Consider the following 14897-nt stretch of genomic DNA (forward strand, 5'->3'; position numbering starts at 1 on the left):
ATAGACTTTAATGGGTTTTGGGTGAATTTCGTGCGCATTGCGTGCGCATGCGTATTTTTGAGACAGGTCGGACGCACACAAAAAATGCAACAGGATGCATTTTGTGCGCCCGGGAGCACACTACAAAAAAAATACATGCGCATACAAACGCGTACAAACGCGTACAAACGCATGACAATGCGCACCCATGTTAAGTATAGGGAAAAAACGCATGCGCATTTATGTGCAAAAAAACGCAAGTGTGAAAGTAGCCGCGTACAAACGCATACAAACGCATGACAATGTGCACCCATGTTAAGTATAGGGGAAAAAACGCATGCGCATTTATGCGCAAAAAAACGCAAATGTGAAAGTAGCCTTATACTATCATTTTTCTTGGTTTTCAAGAAAACTTGTTCAAAACTTTCATTTCAATCCAGTCCTGATTTTCCTTGAAGAATTTCCAATGGACGCTCATCAAACACAACCCAGTCAGTCTGTCCTCTCCCATTGTACTTATGAGCCAGGTCTGAGCCTGCGAAGGGTACTGAAAGATCATTCAACAGTAGCTGTGGTGGACCGGAAAGCACTTAAAATGAAAAGTGCGTGCCTTGTTGCAGGGAAAAAAAGTTAGCCTCCTCCAAAAGTGCTACCATTTCATTGTACTTTAATTTGTCTTCTGCCAAATCCTTATTTTTTCACAGATTATACCACAAATCTAATTGTGCAGAGATATCACCCAACCCATAAAACTCCATGAATGATTTTTTCCAAATCTTTTGAAGCCATTTTTAGCATGTATGAAGGATGAAGATAGGATAAGGCAAAAGCCGGCCCCATAGGGCTCCCATATCATATATAGCCCCCCCATAGGGCTCCAATATCATATACAGCCCCCCATAGGGCTCCCATATCATATACGGGCCCCCATATCATATACAGCCCCCCCATAGGGCTCCCATATCATATACAGCCCCCATAGGGCTCCCATATCATATACAGCCCCCCATAGGGCTCCTATATCATATACAGCCCCCATAGGGCTCCCATATCATATATAGCCCCCCATAGGGCTCCCATATCATATACAGCCCCCCATAGGGCTCCCATATCATATACAGCCCCCATAGGGCTCCCATATCATATACAGCCCCCCATAGGGCTCCCATATCATATACAGCCCCCATAGGGCTCCCATATCATATACAGCCCCCATAGGGCTCCCATATCATATACAGCCCCCCATAGGGCTCCCATATCATATACGGGCCCCCATAGGGCTCCCATATCATATACAGCCCCCCCATAGGGCTCCCATATCATATACAGCCCCCATAGGGCTCCCATATCATATACAGCCCCCCATAGGCCTCCCATATCATATACAGCCCCCCATAGGCCTCCCATATCATATACAGCCCCCCATAGGGCTCCCATATCATATACAACCCCCCATAGGGCTCCCATATCATATACAGACCCCCCATAGGGCTCTAGGGCTCCCATATCATATACAGCCCCCCATAGGGATCCCAGTCCCACATCATAAACAACAGCTCCCCACATTATCTCCCATCAGGTCACTGTCTGATTTAACATTTATTTTTTTTACTTCATCTTCTCTCCTCCTAGCAGTTCCAGCAGTCTCCCCAGCTTGTGTGCCGGCACCACACTGCAGGACTCGGGGCACTCAGTGATGATGTCATCACTGACTCCAGTCCCCGCCGTGCTGATCTGCAGTGAAGAGCGGCCGGCAGACACTGAGGCCGGGATTAAGGGTATGTGCACACGCTGCGGATTCTGCTGTGGTTCCGCAGCAGATCTGGCCGCTGCGGGTCCGCAGCAGTTTTTGCTGCGGTGTACAGTACCATTATTCCCTTGAAACCGCAGAAAGATTTGACATGTCAATTCTTTCTGCGGATTCCGCTGCGGTTTGCCATCTCCTCCATTGAGGAGATGAAAAACCGCAGGGCAAAACCGCAGAGCAATCCGCAGGTTAAACCGCAGGTATTTTGACCTGCAGATTTACCTGCGGATTTTACAAAATCCGCGCTGCCAAATCCGCACTGCAATCCGCAGCGTGTGCACGTACCCTAATGCTCCTACTTGCAGCTGTGGGTGCCCTCCGCTCGGCCGATGGCGCCTTGCCCTCTGCTTACCTCGGTGGCCTCATTATGATAGGTGCACGCCCTTGCTTCTGGTGGGGGGGGCTGCCCCCCCGCCCCTTGGTGGGTACGGCCATGCTGTAGGTTGTATATACACATTAAAGAGAAGGACTGAGTATATAGACCACTTTGAGCATTACTTGTAAGTGGGTTTCTGTTTCTTCTACATAGGTTTAACACCCATGTAATTATTGGGACATGTGCCTTTATTTTCCTTATTACTGGTACATGGTACCTATTCTTCCACGGAGTATGCGAATTGCCTCTTCAGAGAGGAAGAGGACTAGAACTCTATAGCACCACCTGTTGGAAGCAGCAATCCTACAAGTCACTATTGACCCTTTGCTTTTTATCTTAAGTCAATTTGCATATTTAATTTCTCAGAGGAACATTGCATGGCGAACAAGTCTCCTTACATTGGCATGCCAGAGCTAGTATGTCACTCTCCACAAGGAGAAACGATACTGCATGGAGTATAAGGCTATGTGCACACACCTATGCAGAAAGTTTCTGCATAAAAACCGGACTCCTTCCCAGAAAACGTGTGTTTTTTTGCCGCATGATTTTTTCCGCGCGTCCCCAGACATATAGAAAATAGCTAGAAATGCGGAATTTTCCACGGAATTAATGAGCATGCTGCGTTTTCGCGGAAAAAAATGCATCAATATGCACAAAAAGTGCAAAATGCATTAAAATGAATGGGAAGCTTCTTTTTGAGTGGATTTTTTGGTAAATCCGCGGGAAAACCGCGAAAAAAAACGCTGTGTGTGAACACAGCCTAACACTTTTGTTACAGACCTTCACATTTTACATTAGACCTATCACTTCTGAGTGGTTGTTTCTTGTCTGTTATCATAAAGTGCAACCGAAGTGGTCAGTTTCGCACCTACAAGACAGGTGTAAGTAATTAATTGTGTGAATGGTTTTTTTTTTAGCTGCTTGGAAACCATGTGAAAAACTAACCTGAAATGGTTATAACATCTAATGTGGCTGGACATTATTTCTCTAGAAATGTTTGTGATGCTAACGGTGTATGAAAATATTAGAACAATTTGGGGACTGAGCTGCAATAACGTAAAGTAGAATGTACAATAGTTCTGGTGGCAGCACACATGGTAGATTTCTGTGGCACGCTGTCAGCTCACTGGTTCCGTGGTTATGGGAGTGTAAAGTGCCCGAACGAGGTAGTTATGGACTACGTGCTTCTGCACACTGTGTCACCCTACCGGAAAATCGTTTCCCAGTCCCAGTGTGCTGTTAGGTGTGGGGTGCATCACACTCACTTGTGGACCAAATGCCCCGCTGACTCCAGTCTTCTATCTTCAGGAACCGCTGCACACAATCTAGGTGACACCAAGTGCTTTTCCACAGTCAAACGTTTATTGAACAGTTCATGGTTATTACAGTGGATCATGTGGGATAGGGCACAACAGGCTACAGTCTTTCTCTCAGGTACCGAACATAATTTCAGCCCTAACACTCGTTCCCAATAGAACATCCTTTTCCTGCTATCTCCACTACCTCTAGGGATCCCTCTCCACCAATGGCAGTACACCTGGATTCCATCAACCTCCGCCTTTGAGCATCCGTGTCCATCTTCCCACGCAGGCCTCTCGGCGTCCGGGGTGCAATGAATGGATCCGCATGGAGGAGTTATATGGCAATCCACTGCCCGAGTGATAGACCTATGTTGGCCCTAGCAGCCCACCGGACTTAAACTCAACAAAGAATTTGCATAAACATTCCACTACTGCTAACCGCACATAACCAGGAAGTGCCTCTCCTTTTATTAACACTATTCCCCTCCCATCTGTGGGCCTGTACGAAACATTAACTATTCCTTATCTATTTCCTATCTATCCTACAGTATATTATTAATAATCCTTGCTTCCTTTTATCTATAAAACACTTCTCATGGGGTTTCGCCTTTGCCCCGCTATTCTACACATTACCATAGTACTTTACATAAGTATTATACACATACACATTAAATGAATAAAACCCAGAACACTGTTCACATTACACATATGTATACGGCAGTTATCTTCAGGGAACGACAATCCACATTCTCACAGGAGTATGGGTTCCTTCTATGGAGGTGATATTGAAGCTTATGGAAAGAATTACAGGATTTAACAATTTTAAATCTTTTTTGGTCATTGACATATCATGTATAGCAATTGCTCACTGGTTAGTCTTTCAATTATTTTGAATAGGCGGAATAGCTCTTTGACAGCCCCATAATGTGTCCAAAATCATAACTTTTCCATTAAAAGGCGATTTCAGTAGTATGAGCTGCGTGAGTCAGTGTATCATCTGGTTTATAAGACTTGTTCAGACATGCATATCAATTGTCCGTGTGCTGTCTATATGCAAAACTGATAGCATACGGACAGCACACTGACCCATGCAAGTCAATGTGGTAGTTTACATGAACATTTTTACATGCAGACTGATGATTTGTATGTAAAATTCGCAGCATGGACTACTTTGATCCATATTATCAGACTCGTTCATTGTAAAGGCCCTTTTCCATTTAGCGATACACCAGCGATCCGACCAGTGATCCAACCCGGTCAGGATCGCTGGTGCATCGCTAAATGATCGCTAGTGAGCTGTCATACAGGCAGACCTCACAGCGATGTAGCAGCGACGCAGCGCACGATACTCACCTTTCACACACAGCGATCCTGGCGTCCTCCCACCCGCCTCCACGCGTCGCTCATCGTCACAGCAGGAAGCTCCAGCAGGAAGCGCCCGACAAGAAATGGAGCCGGACATTTTGCGCGCGATCAGCGATGGACAGCGGGGGAGCCGGTCGGAGGTAAGTATCACACATAGCGATATCGCTAGCACGTCACAAAATCGGTGACGTTATAGCAATATCGCTATGTGTAAAACCCCCTTTAGTCAATTGGGCGCACAAAAGAAATAGATCACATACATCCGTATTTCATCATCAGAAACTCATTGTGGGAACTTAAAATAAGAGCACAGACAGCTGTATAAATTTGACCAAAATTGGAACGCAATGCACAGACTGGCCGGTGGCTCTCCCAACCACAGCATGACAGATTCATTCATTGGGAGAGCCGCCAGCCAGTCCATGCACTGTGTTCCGATCCTGTCTGATTTATATGGCCGCTTGACTGTGCCCTAAAATAAAGTATATGGACACCTGGATGCCATTACAATACCAAAAATATTTAGTGCAATAAAACCCATTGTGTAGTACATAAAACCTATTCAGAAAGAGTCAGTGTTTCTTATATATGCAACATAAATCATTTTCAAGCCTCTGGAAAAACAAACAAACCTGGAATCTGATAAGTTGCTATGAACAACACTGTTTCTTACATTTATCATAATTGGCATTCCTTATACCAGTCTCAAAAAAAATAATAATATTGAATTGTTCCAATTTTGTCCCCAAAAAATTCTGCAAAACTTTGTTGCATTTTGGATAGTCCTAATGTGAGAAAATCAATGCTTGCGATCAAGCTCGGACTGGCCCACAGGAGAGCAGGAGAATCCTCCGGTGGGCCCCGGTGCAGGAGTGTGCCACCACCCCTTTATATGAGCAGTACTTGGCACAGTACACTAGATTCACTATGTACAAAGACAGCATCTTGTTCATTTAACAATCTATCCAGTTTATTTTTGAATGAAGATAAAGTTATATTTGCAAGTAGCTGAAAAGTTGGGCCCTGGAGTTGATGTCTCTGGTGGGCTCTTGGCACCCCAGTCCGACACTGCTTGCTATAATTAGATGTGCGATTGTGCCAACATTTAAGCCATTTTCTGACTGTAAAATCAATAAATCTGCTCTTTGCCCTCTCCCAGAAAACTAGGCACATTTTTCTTAGCACTCAAACTGGTGTGTGCTATGAAAAGTCACAAATTTTTGGTCACAAATTGCTGACATCATTACCTTTTTTGGGCTCTGTTTATTCCAAAAACTGACACTAAACTTATTAAAAAATGTGGGCCTTTGTGTTTACATCTAACGGCCAAAGTGTCTTTCTGCATCAAAGGTTTTTTAAAAGGAAGAATACAAGATATTGCATAACTTTATAGACCTGAATGATAACATCATACATCAAGAGACTCAAGGACACAAGATTTACAGGGAAAAAAACCAAAACACCCACTTTCTTAGAACCTATAATTTATTTTACGACCATTAGTAGATGGTTTGTAGGTTTACTTAGTGAGTTGCCTTTATTCTTCACTCTTCAGAGTGTTCTGTCTTCAGAAGATAAGGAGTTGTCTCATTGATAACCTGTGGTGATAACCACTGATCCAGTTCTTTTAACCCTTCGTGATGGTCTGTTTTGTCAAAGGTAATATCATCTGAACCTAACATTGCAGGATACTTGCAAATGGCTGACATAGATGATCCAGATCCACCAGAATGCTCTAAGAAACAGTCCTTGAAGCAGTCATTACTTTTTTGGATTTTTTCCCCCCACATAGGACTGCTTGTCCTGGCTAATGTTTTTGTGCTCTCTATGAGAGAGCTGCAGCTGAACACCTCTGTTTATGGCTTACCTTCCCGCCCAACCAAAGGAACAGCCACTGAAAATAGAACTGCTAGATCCTTCTCTCTCACATAATCATCTGTACCCCATACGTATTAGGTGGTTGGCCATTCCAACTGCAAGGAAAACACACACGAGAGAGCTGGAGGATACGGTTATCACCCCGCCATCATCAATCTGTGATGGAGCTTACACAGTCGCAGCTCTCTTGCCCCCCCTTACCCTCAGGTCAGTCAGGTAACTGCACCTAGGATAAGTAGTTGCCGGAGAGGCTGCCCTGTCACGTACTGGTTATCGGGGTACTCTGCAGTAAGGGTGGTATATATATATATATATATATATATATCACCAGTCCCAGGCTGGGAATATATATATAAACCTCTGGTCCGTCACTGCCAGGATCCCCCAATAACACCAGAACGATATGCTGCCACCAGTTCCTCGTTAGATATAAGCCAAGTCCGTTAACAAGCTTATATCCGGTCAGAAACCAACCCCAGGTAGCATGTAAGTACTAGCCAAACTCACGGACGTGGGAAGTCGTGTTTCGAGATAAAAGAGCAGCCCAAAATTAACTGATATTTTAATTGCCGAAAGGCTCTCTAGATAATACAAATACTGTATATACAGAGTAATATACAGATATTACAGCCAGAAGTACAGATAAAAGTAGGGTACAGGTTGGTGATAGCAGTTAGCTGGATGTGTCACGTTACCGTTTCTTATCACTTGTGGATGAGGGGAAGCTCTCGTAACCACAGGCACCTTCATAGTTTCTGGTCCGTTTCCACACGCGACGTGATGTGACTTCCATGGCAGAACAAAGACAAAGGCTAAAGGTATGTAGCTAGCTTTTAACCCCTAGCTTGCCCCTACCATATTTGCAACTGCCCTCTGGGTTGGACCTAATTCTCCTCCCTTGATCTCCTAGCTGAAATAATTTCAAATATCTAGAGAAATATGAGATGCAAGGTGCTTGCAGAGGGCTCCCAGGGTTCTGATGGTATATTGGACTTACCCCTGAGATGCACGGTACTCTCGTAATTCATCTCTGGGTGTTGGTGCCCAAGTGTCTAGAGCTTTCCCTTGATGCTGGCTGCCTTGCACAAAAGACAGCAGGGGGTCCTAGCTCTGCCCCTCTTCACCTTCATTAACACGTGGCCTCTAATTCTCTGGCCCTTTGGCAAAAGTTCTGTTATTTTGGGGATTTGTGTACTTTTCCCAAGGGTGGGGGCCACTTCAGGAGTGGAGGAAGATCTCTGGACAATATATTGGGCCTGAATTAATAAATCCAAAATGGAGCCTCCCTCCTCCCTCACACCAACCAAAATCGATAGGGGAGGGAGACATTAAAGGGGTTGTTTACTAATTGGAAAACCCCTTCTCAAATGCTGTATTCCTCCATTTAAAATAGAAAAATAGATACCTCCTGAAATGGCGCCATTCCAGCTACATCAATGTTGGCTCTGCTGGCATTCACATGGTATTGGCTGCAGCACTCACATGGCATAACAATGTCACGTATACATCGGCAGAACTGGAACTGACATTGCTGAAAAAGCACCTGTGCAGGAAGTGAGTATCCGGCTTTACTTTAGCATTTAAGAAGGGAGGGTCCCAGGAGTAGATAACCCCTTAAAGTTAATAAAATCTACTGATAAACAAATCTTCATAAGAATTAAGAGACCCTCAGCCCAAAATCAAATGTAGTGATAGTAAACTGGACAGGTAGTTTTCTCTTATCAGCTTTCTGAAACAATAGTGTGAAACGAGAGGTATCTTGCAGCCACACCACCTCCATTGAGTTAACCTGCGTATTTGGTTAAACTAAACCTCTGGGAGTTTCCTCTCCTATTTATCAGTAGAATTGGTGAGTCAATCATTTTGGATTGGCCTCCAATACCATCAGTCTGAAGATATTTTTTGGCTTTTCAAGCAGGGAATTCTATTTGTGAGTGAAGTTTTTTGATATAATACAAATATCCCATGTGAAAACCAGAGATATGCTGCAGTCGTTTGTTAACTTCACCACCTAGATGGCTTAATAAATTTTGTATGAGTCATTTCTCTCTCTTAAGGAATCTTCTCTGTATGCTGTATTTTATACTTGGGATGACCTTGCTTATCCCCTTAAGGAACAATCTTTTAAAATCATTCAGAAGGTAAAAGATTTGTGCCGCCAAAACCTGGCAGAGAAGAAGCAGATACAGTAAAGTAGGCGATAGAGGACAATCCTCCTAGCACATTTCCTAATTATATTCTGGATGTTTTTTGGGACCTGCTTTGATATAAGTCTTCTTTTCTTTTCATCTACTGTAAAACTCAGATAGGACCTTTCCATAGTGGTATCGGATTAAGATATCTATGACTTGCGAGTCTAGTGATATCTTAAAGTAGTCTTCAACAAAGGCTTGCACTTGGCTCCTGAGAGCCCTCGAAGAATCAAAGTGAAGAGTGGTTTTTTTTTTAACCACTACAATTGTTCAATCAAGACTGCTCTTGAACTCATTGTTTCCAGTATGGGATTTACCACTTCTTCTGAACGCCTCGACAAAGAATCCCTTTGAATTCCAGCAGCAACATCTTTTCACGGGTTGAATTGTAAGAGGGTGTTCCTGGTTGCTGTAGCTGTGGCTGAAGAAGGAAAAGTTTAGCTGAATTTATAATTCCTGCGTTATTAATATGGTATGAGAAATAATGCAAATGATAAGTTCGTGTTTATTAAATTAATTTAAAACCACTTTCAGTTTCCCCAAAATATGTTTGCAAAAAAGAGGAACCTAAACCATTGTACTGAGAAAAATCAAACACCATCCATTAAAAACACACACCTCGGCATGGCACTGAAAGATCAGAGAGTTGCAGGATTGGGTGATGGTCCATGCATGCATAATTTTATTTTAACCTTGCATCAAGGAGTTTAGAATCCAATCTACCCCACTGCCTACTATACACATCAAGAATGAAGTCCTGAGAACTGGTCTACATGAAGAACCAAAGCTTGGGAGAAGCATTGGATTCGTAGGACGACATACTGTAAAATGGAAAATTAGGGACTCTACACTGGGACTTGGTTTGGAAGTTGGTGCTAGGTCCTCCTTGTTAGGGCTCCATCACATGACTGTATTTTCGATCCGAGTGCTATCCGTGGAAAAAACAGGCAGCACTCAGTCCAATGTTATTCAATGGTGTGCTGCAGATGAACGATTTTTTTCACAGACCAAATCTGCGTGTGAAAAAAATCACAGCATGCACTAGTTTATTCAACAAATTGGATGAGACTCACCCGTTCAAGTCTATGGGAAGAAATCGTAATCCAGAGTATTTTTATGGCTACATTGCAGTTCTGTAACATAGGAAAGTGTAAATGGTCCTGTAAATGATTAATTGCCGCTGTTGTAATAAGCGGATTGCCTACGGACTTGACACAGATGACAAGTGAGAAAACAGCTCGTCCCACTTTAATGGATGAAATTCTGAACAATTTTTATTATACCCCTGTGTGAACCTAACCTTAGACCTCATTCAGATGACCAGTTTTCACGTACGAGTGCTATCCGTGGTGTTCACAGATAGCATTTGTGCCTATGATAGTCTACGGGGCTATTTACATGTACATGATTTTTCAAAATTGCAGAAACAAGTGTTTGGGCCCGTGAAAAAATCGGACTGCATTCGGATGACACTTAGAGAAACTAATGACACTCAGAACACACTCTAATCAGAGTCTGATCAAAATAATGTGTCCACATGAGAAAAAGTGACGTCTGAAGGAGGCCCTAGGTGGAGAAATTTCTCAGTAGATGGTGAGGTTTTGCCACAGGGTTAAGGTATGTGCGCACAAAGTCTTTTTCAGGCGAATTCTGTCCGGAATCTGCCTGAAAAAGCGCCACAAATCCACCACAAAAAAACAATATTGCTGTGTACAAGTTCAGTTTTTGACCTCTTCACAATTCCGAAACAGTTAACAGAAGTAGCATGTTCATTCTATGGGCTAGTTGTAGTTTAAATTTTAGAAGAATAGACACAAGCAGCAGAGCCGCAGCAAAAAGGATGACAAAACCGGCAGAGACCGTTGGCTTTTTCCTGAAGCGGCTTCACCTAGAATAACCCGTCTGTGTCTTAAAGACTTTGTGTGCACACACTAACATTTTTACTAAAAGACAAACCTGACCAGCACCTCCTTACAGAATAAAAAAACAAATCAAAACTTGCAGCAACTACTACATGTGCCACAATGTATGCAAACATTGAATATGTGACATTTAATGTGCATTATTGCTATATACAGTTAGGTCGAGAAATATTTGGACAGTGTCTGGAAGCCATGGACATCACCAAACGCTGGGTTTCCTCCTTTGTGATGCTTTGCCAGACCTTTACTGCAGCTAAATTTAAACTGCATTATTGCTTTATACAATTTGGTCCAGAAATATTTGGGCAGTGTCTGGAAACCATGGACGTCACCAAACGCTGGGTTTCTTCCTTTGTGATGCTTTGCCAGACCTTTACTGCAGCTAACTTAAGTTGTTGCTTGTTTGTGTGTCTTTCTGCCTTAAGTTTTACTTAAGCATGTGAAATGCATGCTCAATGGGGTATAAATCGGCTATTGCAGAATATTCTAAAAAAATCCTGGGTAGCTTTTACAGTATGTTTTGGGTCATTGTCCATCTCCAATGTGAAGTGCCGTCCAATCAACCTTGCTGCATTTGGTTGTATCTGAGCAGAAAGTAAAACCCTGTACAGTTCAGAATTCATCTGACTGCTTCTGTTTTCAGTAACATCAATAAATACTAGTAAGTCATTGCCATTGAAAGCCATGCATGCCCATTCCATCACACTGCCTCCACCATGTTTTACAGAGGATGTGGTGTGCTTTGGATCATGAGCAGCTCCAAGCCTCCTCCATACTTTCTTACCATCATTCTGCTACAGATTGATGTTAGTTTCATCTGTCCAAAAAATACTTTTCCAGAGCTGGGCTGGCTTGTTTAGATGTTTTTTTTGGCAAAGTCTAATCTAGCATTTCTATTTTTAATGCTGATTAACCCCTTAGTGAAAGAGTCAATTTTGACCTTAATGACCAGGCCAAATTTTTTAAATCTGACCAGTGTCACTTTATGTGGTAAAAACTCTGGAATGCTTCAACAGATCCCACTGATTCTGAGGTTTTTATCTCGTAACATCTTTTACTTCATAATACTTGTAACATTGGTTTGATATTACTTGTGTTTATTTGTGAAAATATTGGAAATTTGGTGAAATTTTGCAATTTTCAAACTTTTAATTTTTATGCCCTTAAATCAAAAGGTTATGTCACACAAAATAGTTAATACATAACATCTCCCACATGTCTACTGTACATTTGCATAATTTTGTATGCATTTTTTTTATTTGGAAGCTAGAAGGGTTAAGTTGATCAGCAATTTCTAATTTTTCCAACAAAATGTACAAAACCCTTTTATAAAGGGACCGCATTTCATTTGAAGTGACTTTGGGGGGCCTATATGACAGAACATACCCCAAAATGGCACCACACTAAAAACTGCACCCTCAAAGTACTCAAACCCACATTCAAGAAGTTTATTAACCCTTTTGGTGCTTCACAGGAACTGAAACAATGTGGAAGGAAAAAATGAGCATTTTACTTTACCTTCAAATTTGTTATTTTCACAAGGGTTGCAGGGGAAAATTGACCCTAAAATTTGTTGTGAAGTTCCCCTGAGCATCAAGATACCCCATATGTGGGGGAAATCCACTGTTTGGGTGCACAACGGGTCTCAGAAGGGAAGTAGCACTGTTTGACTTTTTGAACATAAAAATGGCTGGAATCGAGAGCAGATGACATGTTGCATTTGGAGAATCCCTGATGTGCCTGAACAGTGGAAACCCTCCACAAGTAACCCCATTTTCGAAACTAGACTCCTCAGGGAACTTATCTATATGTATGATGAGCACCTTGTACACCCAGATGCTTCACAGAAGTTTATAACGTAGAGCTGTGAAAATAAAAAAAAATCACATTTTACCAACAAAAATGTTATTTTAGCCCCAATTTTTTGTTTTCACAAAAGTAACAAGAGAAAATGGACCCCAAAAATTGTGGTGCAATTTCTTGGGAGTATGCAACTACCCCATATGTGGGAGAAGAGTATTGTTTTGGTGCATGGCTGGGTTTGGAAGTGAATGAGTGACGTTTTGGAACACAGACTTTGGAATGGTCTGTGGGTGTCATATCACGTTTGGAGAGCCCTTGATGTGCCTAAAGAATGAAAAAAACACGTTACCCCATTTTAGAAAATTCTCAAGGATTTCATCAAGGGGTACAGTGAGCATTTTGAACCAACAGGTACTACACAGAATTTGATAACATTAGGTTGTCATATTGAAAATTTGTATTTTTTCCACGAAAATGTGGTTTTCGCCCCAAATTTGTAATTTTCACAATGGATAATAGGAGAAAACAGACTCCACACGACTATACCCCATATGTGTTCAAAACTTATGCTTGAGCACATGACAGGGCTAGGAAAGAGCGCTATTTGTCTGGGAAAGATTGTAAATGCAAAGTCGCATTTGAACAGCCCTTGACATATGAAAACAGCAGAAACCCCCCGCAAGTAACCCCATTTTGGAAACTTGACCCCTCAAGGAATTTATACAGGGGTATAATTAGTATTTTGAACCCATAGAGGCCTCACAGAATGTTATAACATCGAGACATGGAAATATGACATTTTAGTGGTAAAAATGTAATTTTTGTATTTGCTGAAAATTTGTCAGGTGCACAAGGGTTAATAGGTGAAACTGGACCCCACAGTTTATTGTGCAATTTCCCCTGAATGTGGTGATGAACCCTATGTTGTCAGAAATTACTGTTAGGCCACGTGTCAGGACTAAGGAGGAAGGAGTGCTATTCGGCTTTAGAGCTCAGATTTTGCTGGAATAGTTTGCAGGCGACATTTGCGGAACCCCTAAAGTGCCAGAACAGCAGAAAAACCCCAAAAGTAACCCCATTGTAGAAATTGCATGCCAGGCTTTTTTTGTGGAGGATTGCAAATCTGCCAGTCTACTACCCATACATTGTGTCTCCATGCAGTGTAGAGCCCCCATATACTGTAGCGCCTCCATATATGTATTGTGCCCAGTTTGTAATTCTAGTGATACACACCCATAAATTAAGTCCCTTCTCTCCATTACAATAATGCCAAACACGTGGCTGCTTACTGTGATTTAGGCACAATGGAGCTCAGAAGGAATGGGGCATTTGGATTTGGGAGCGCAGATTTCACTGGATTTATTTGAGGGCGCTGGAGCCATTGTTCTAGTAGTAACTCGGGAAGCCCCTATAGTTCCAGTGACCTACCTAAGTGGGGGATGGTTTAGTGCTCGGTAAAGTAGGGTTTTATTGATAGCAATTTGGGGTATATTATATTTTTCGATCGCTTTCAGAATAAGGCTGGATCACATTCTTGTGTTCTACGCTGAGTACTTAGGAGTTTCAGTGTAAAACTCATAAAAATGTGATTTCCGATGAAACCCCCAATGGAACCACCCACCATGATGAGGCAGATGGAGACACTTCGTACTCCGTTTGGAATTTGATCCAGTGGTCTCCATCTTTTTAGGCGTGCACAGATCTGTGGTCGCCCACACTTGTACTCTAAAAAGACACATAAATTGATGGGACACCGACAGAACAGAGACCAGTCCAAAATCACTTCATCTGCCTCATAAGTGAGTGGTTCCGTCTGGTGTTTTGTCTGAATCACAGTTTTGGGGAATTTATGCTGAAACCTCGACGTAAGCTCTCAGCGGAGAGCGCAGGATAAATGTGAGCCAAGCCTTATTTCAATTTTTGGGAAGTAGAATGAGCACACAGATAGCAGTACAAGAATAGTTCTTAGAATCATAGAATCATAGAATCGTAGAGTTGGAAGGGACCTCCTGGGCCATCTGGTCCAACCCCCTGCTCAAAGCAGGATTCGCTAAATCATCCCAGTCAGATGTCTGTCCAGCCTCTGTTTGAAGACTTCCATTGAAGGAGAACTCACCACTTCTCGTGGCAGCCTGTTCCACTCATTGATCACTCTAACTGTCAAAAAGTTTTTTCTAATATCTAATCTGTGTCTCCTCCCATTCAGTTTCATCCCATTGCTTCTAGTATTTCCTTGTGCAAATGAGAATAAAGTTGATCCTTCTACAATGTGAC

This window comes from Dendrobates tinctorius, unplaced genomic scaffold, assembly GCF_039654945.1.
Source record: "Dendrobates tinctorius isolate UK_male_01 unplaced genomic scaffold, ASM3965494v1 ptg000032l, whole genome shotgun sequence".
NCBI lineage: Eukaryota > Metazoa > Chordata > Amphibia > Anura > Dendrobatidae > Dendrobates > Dendrobates tinctorius.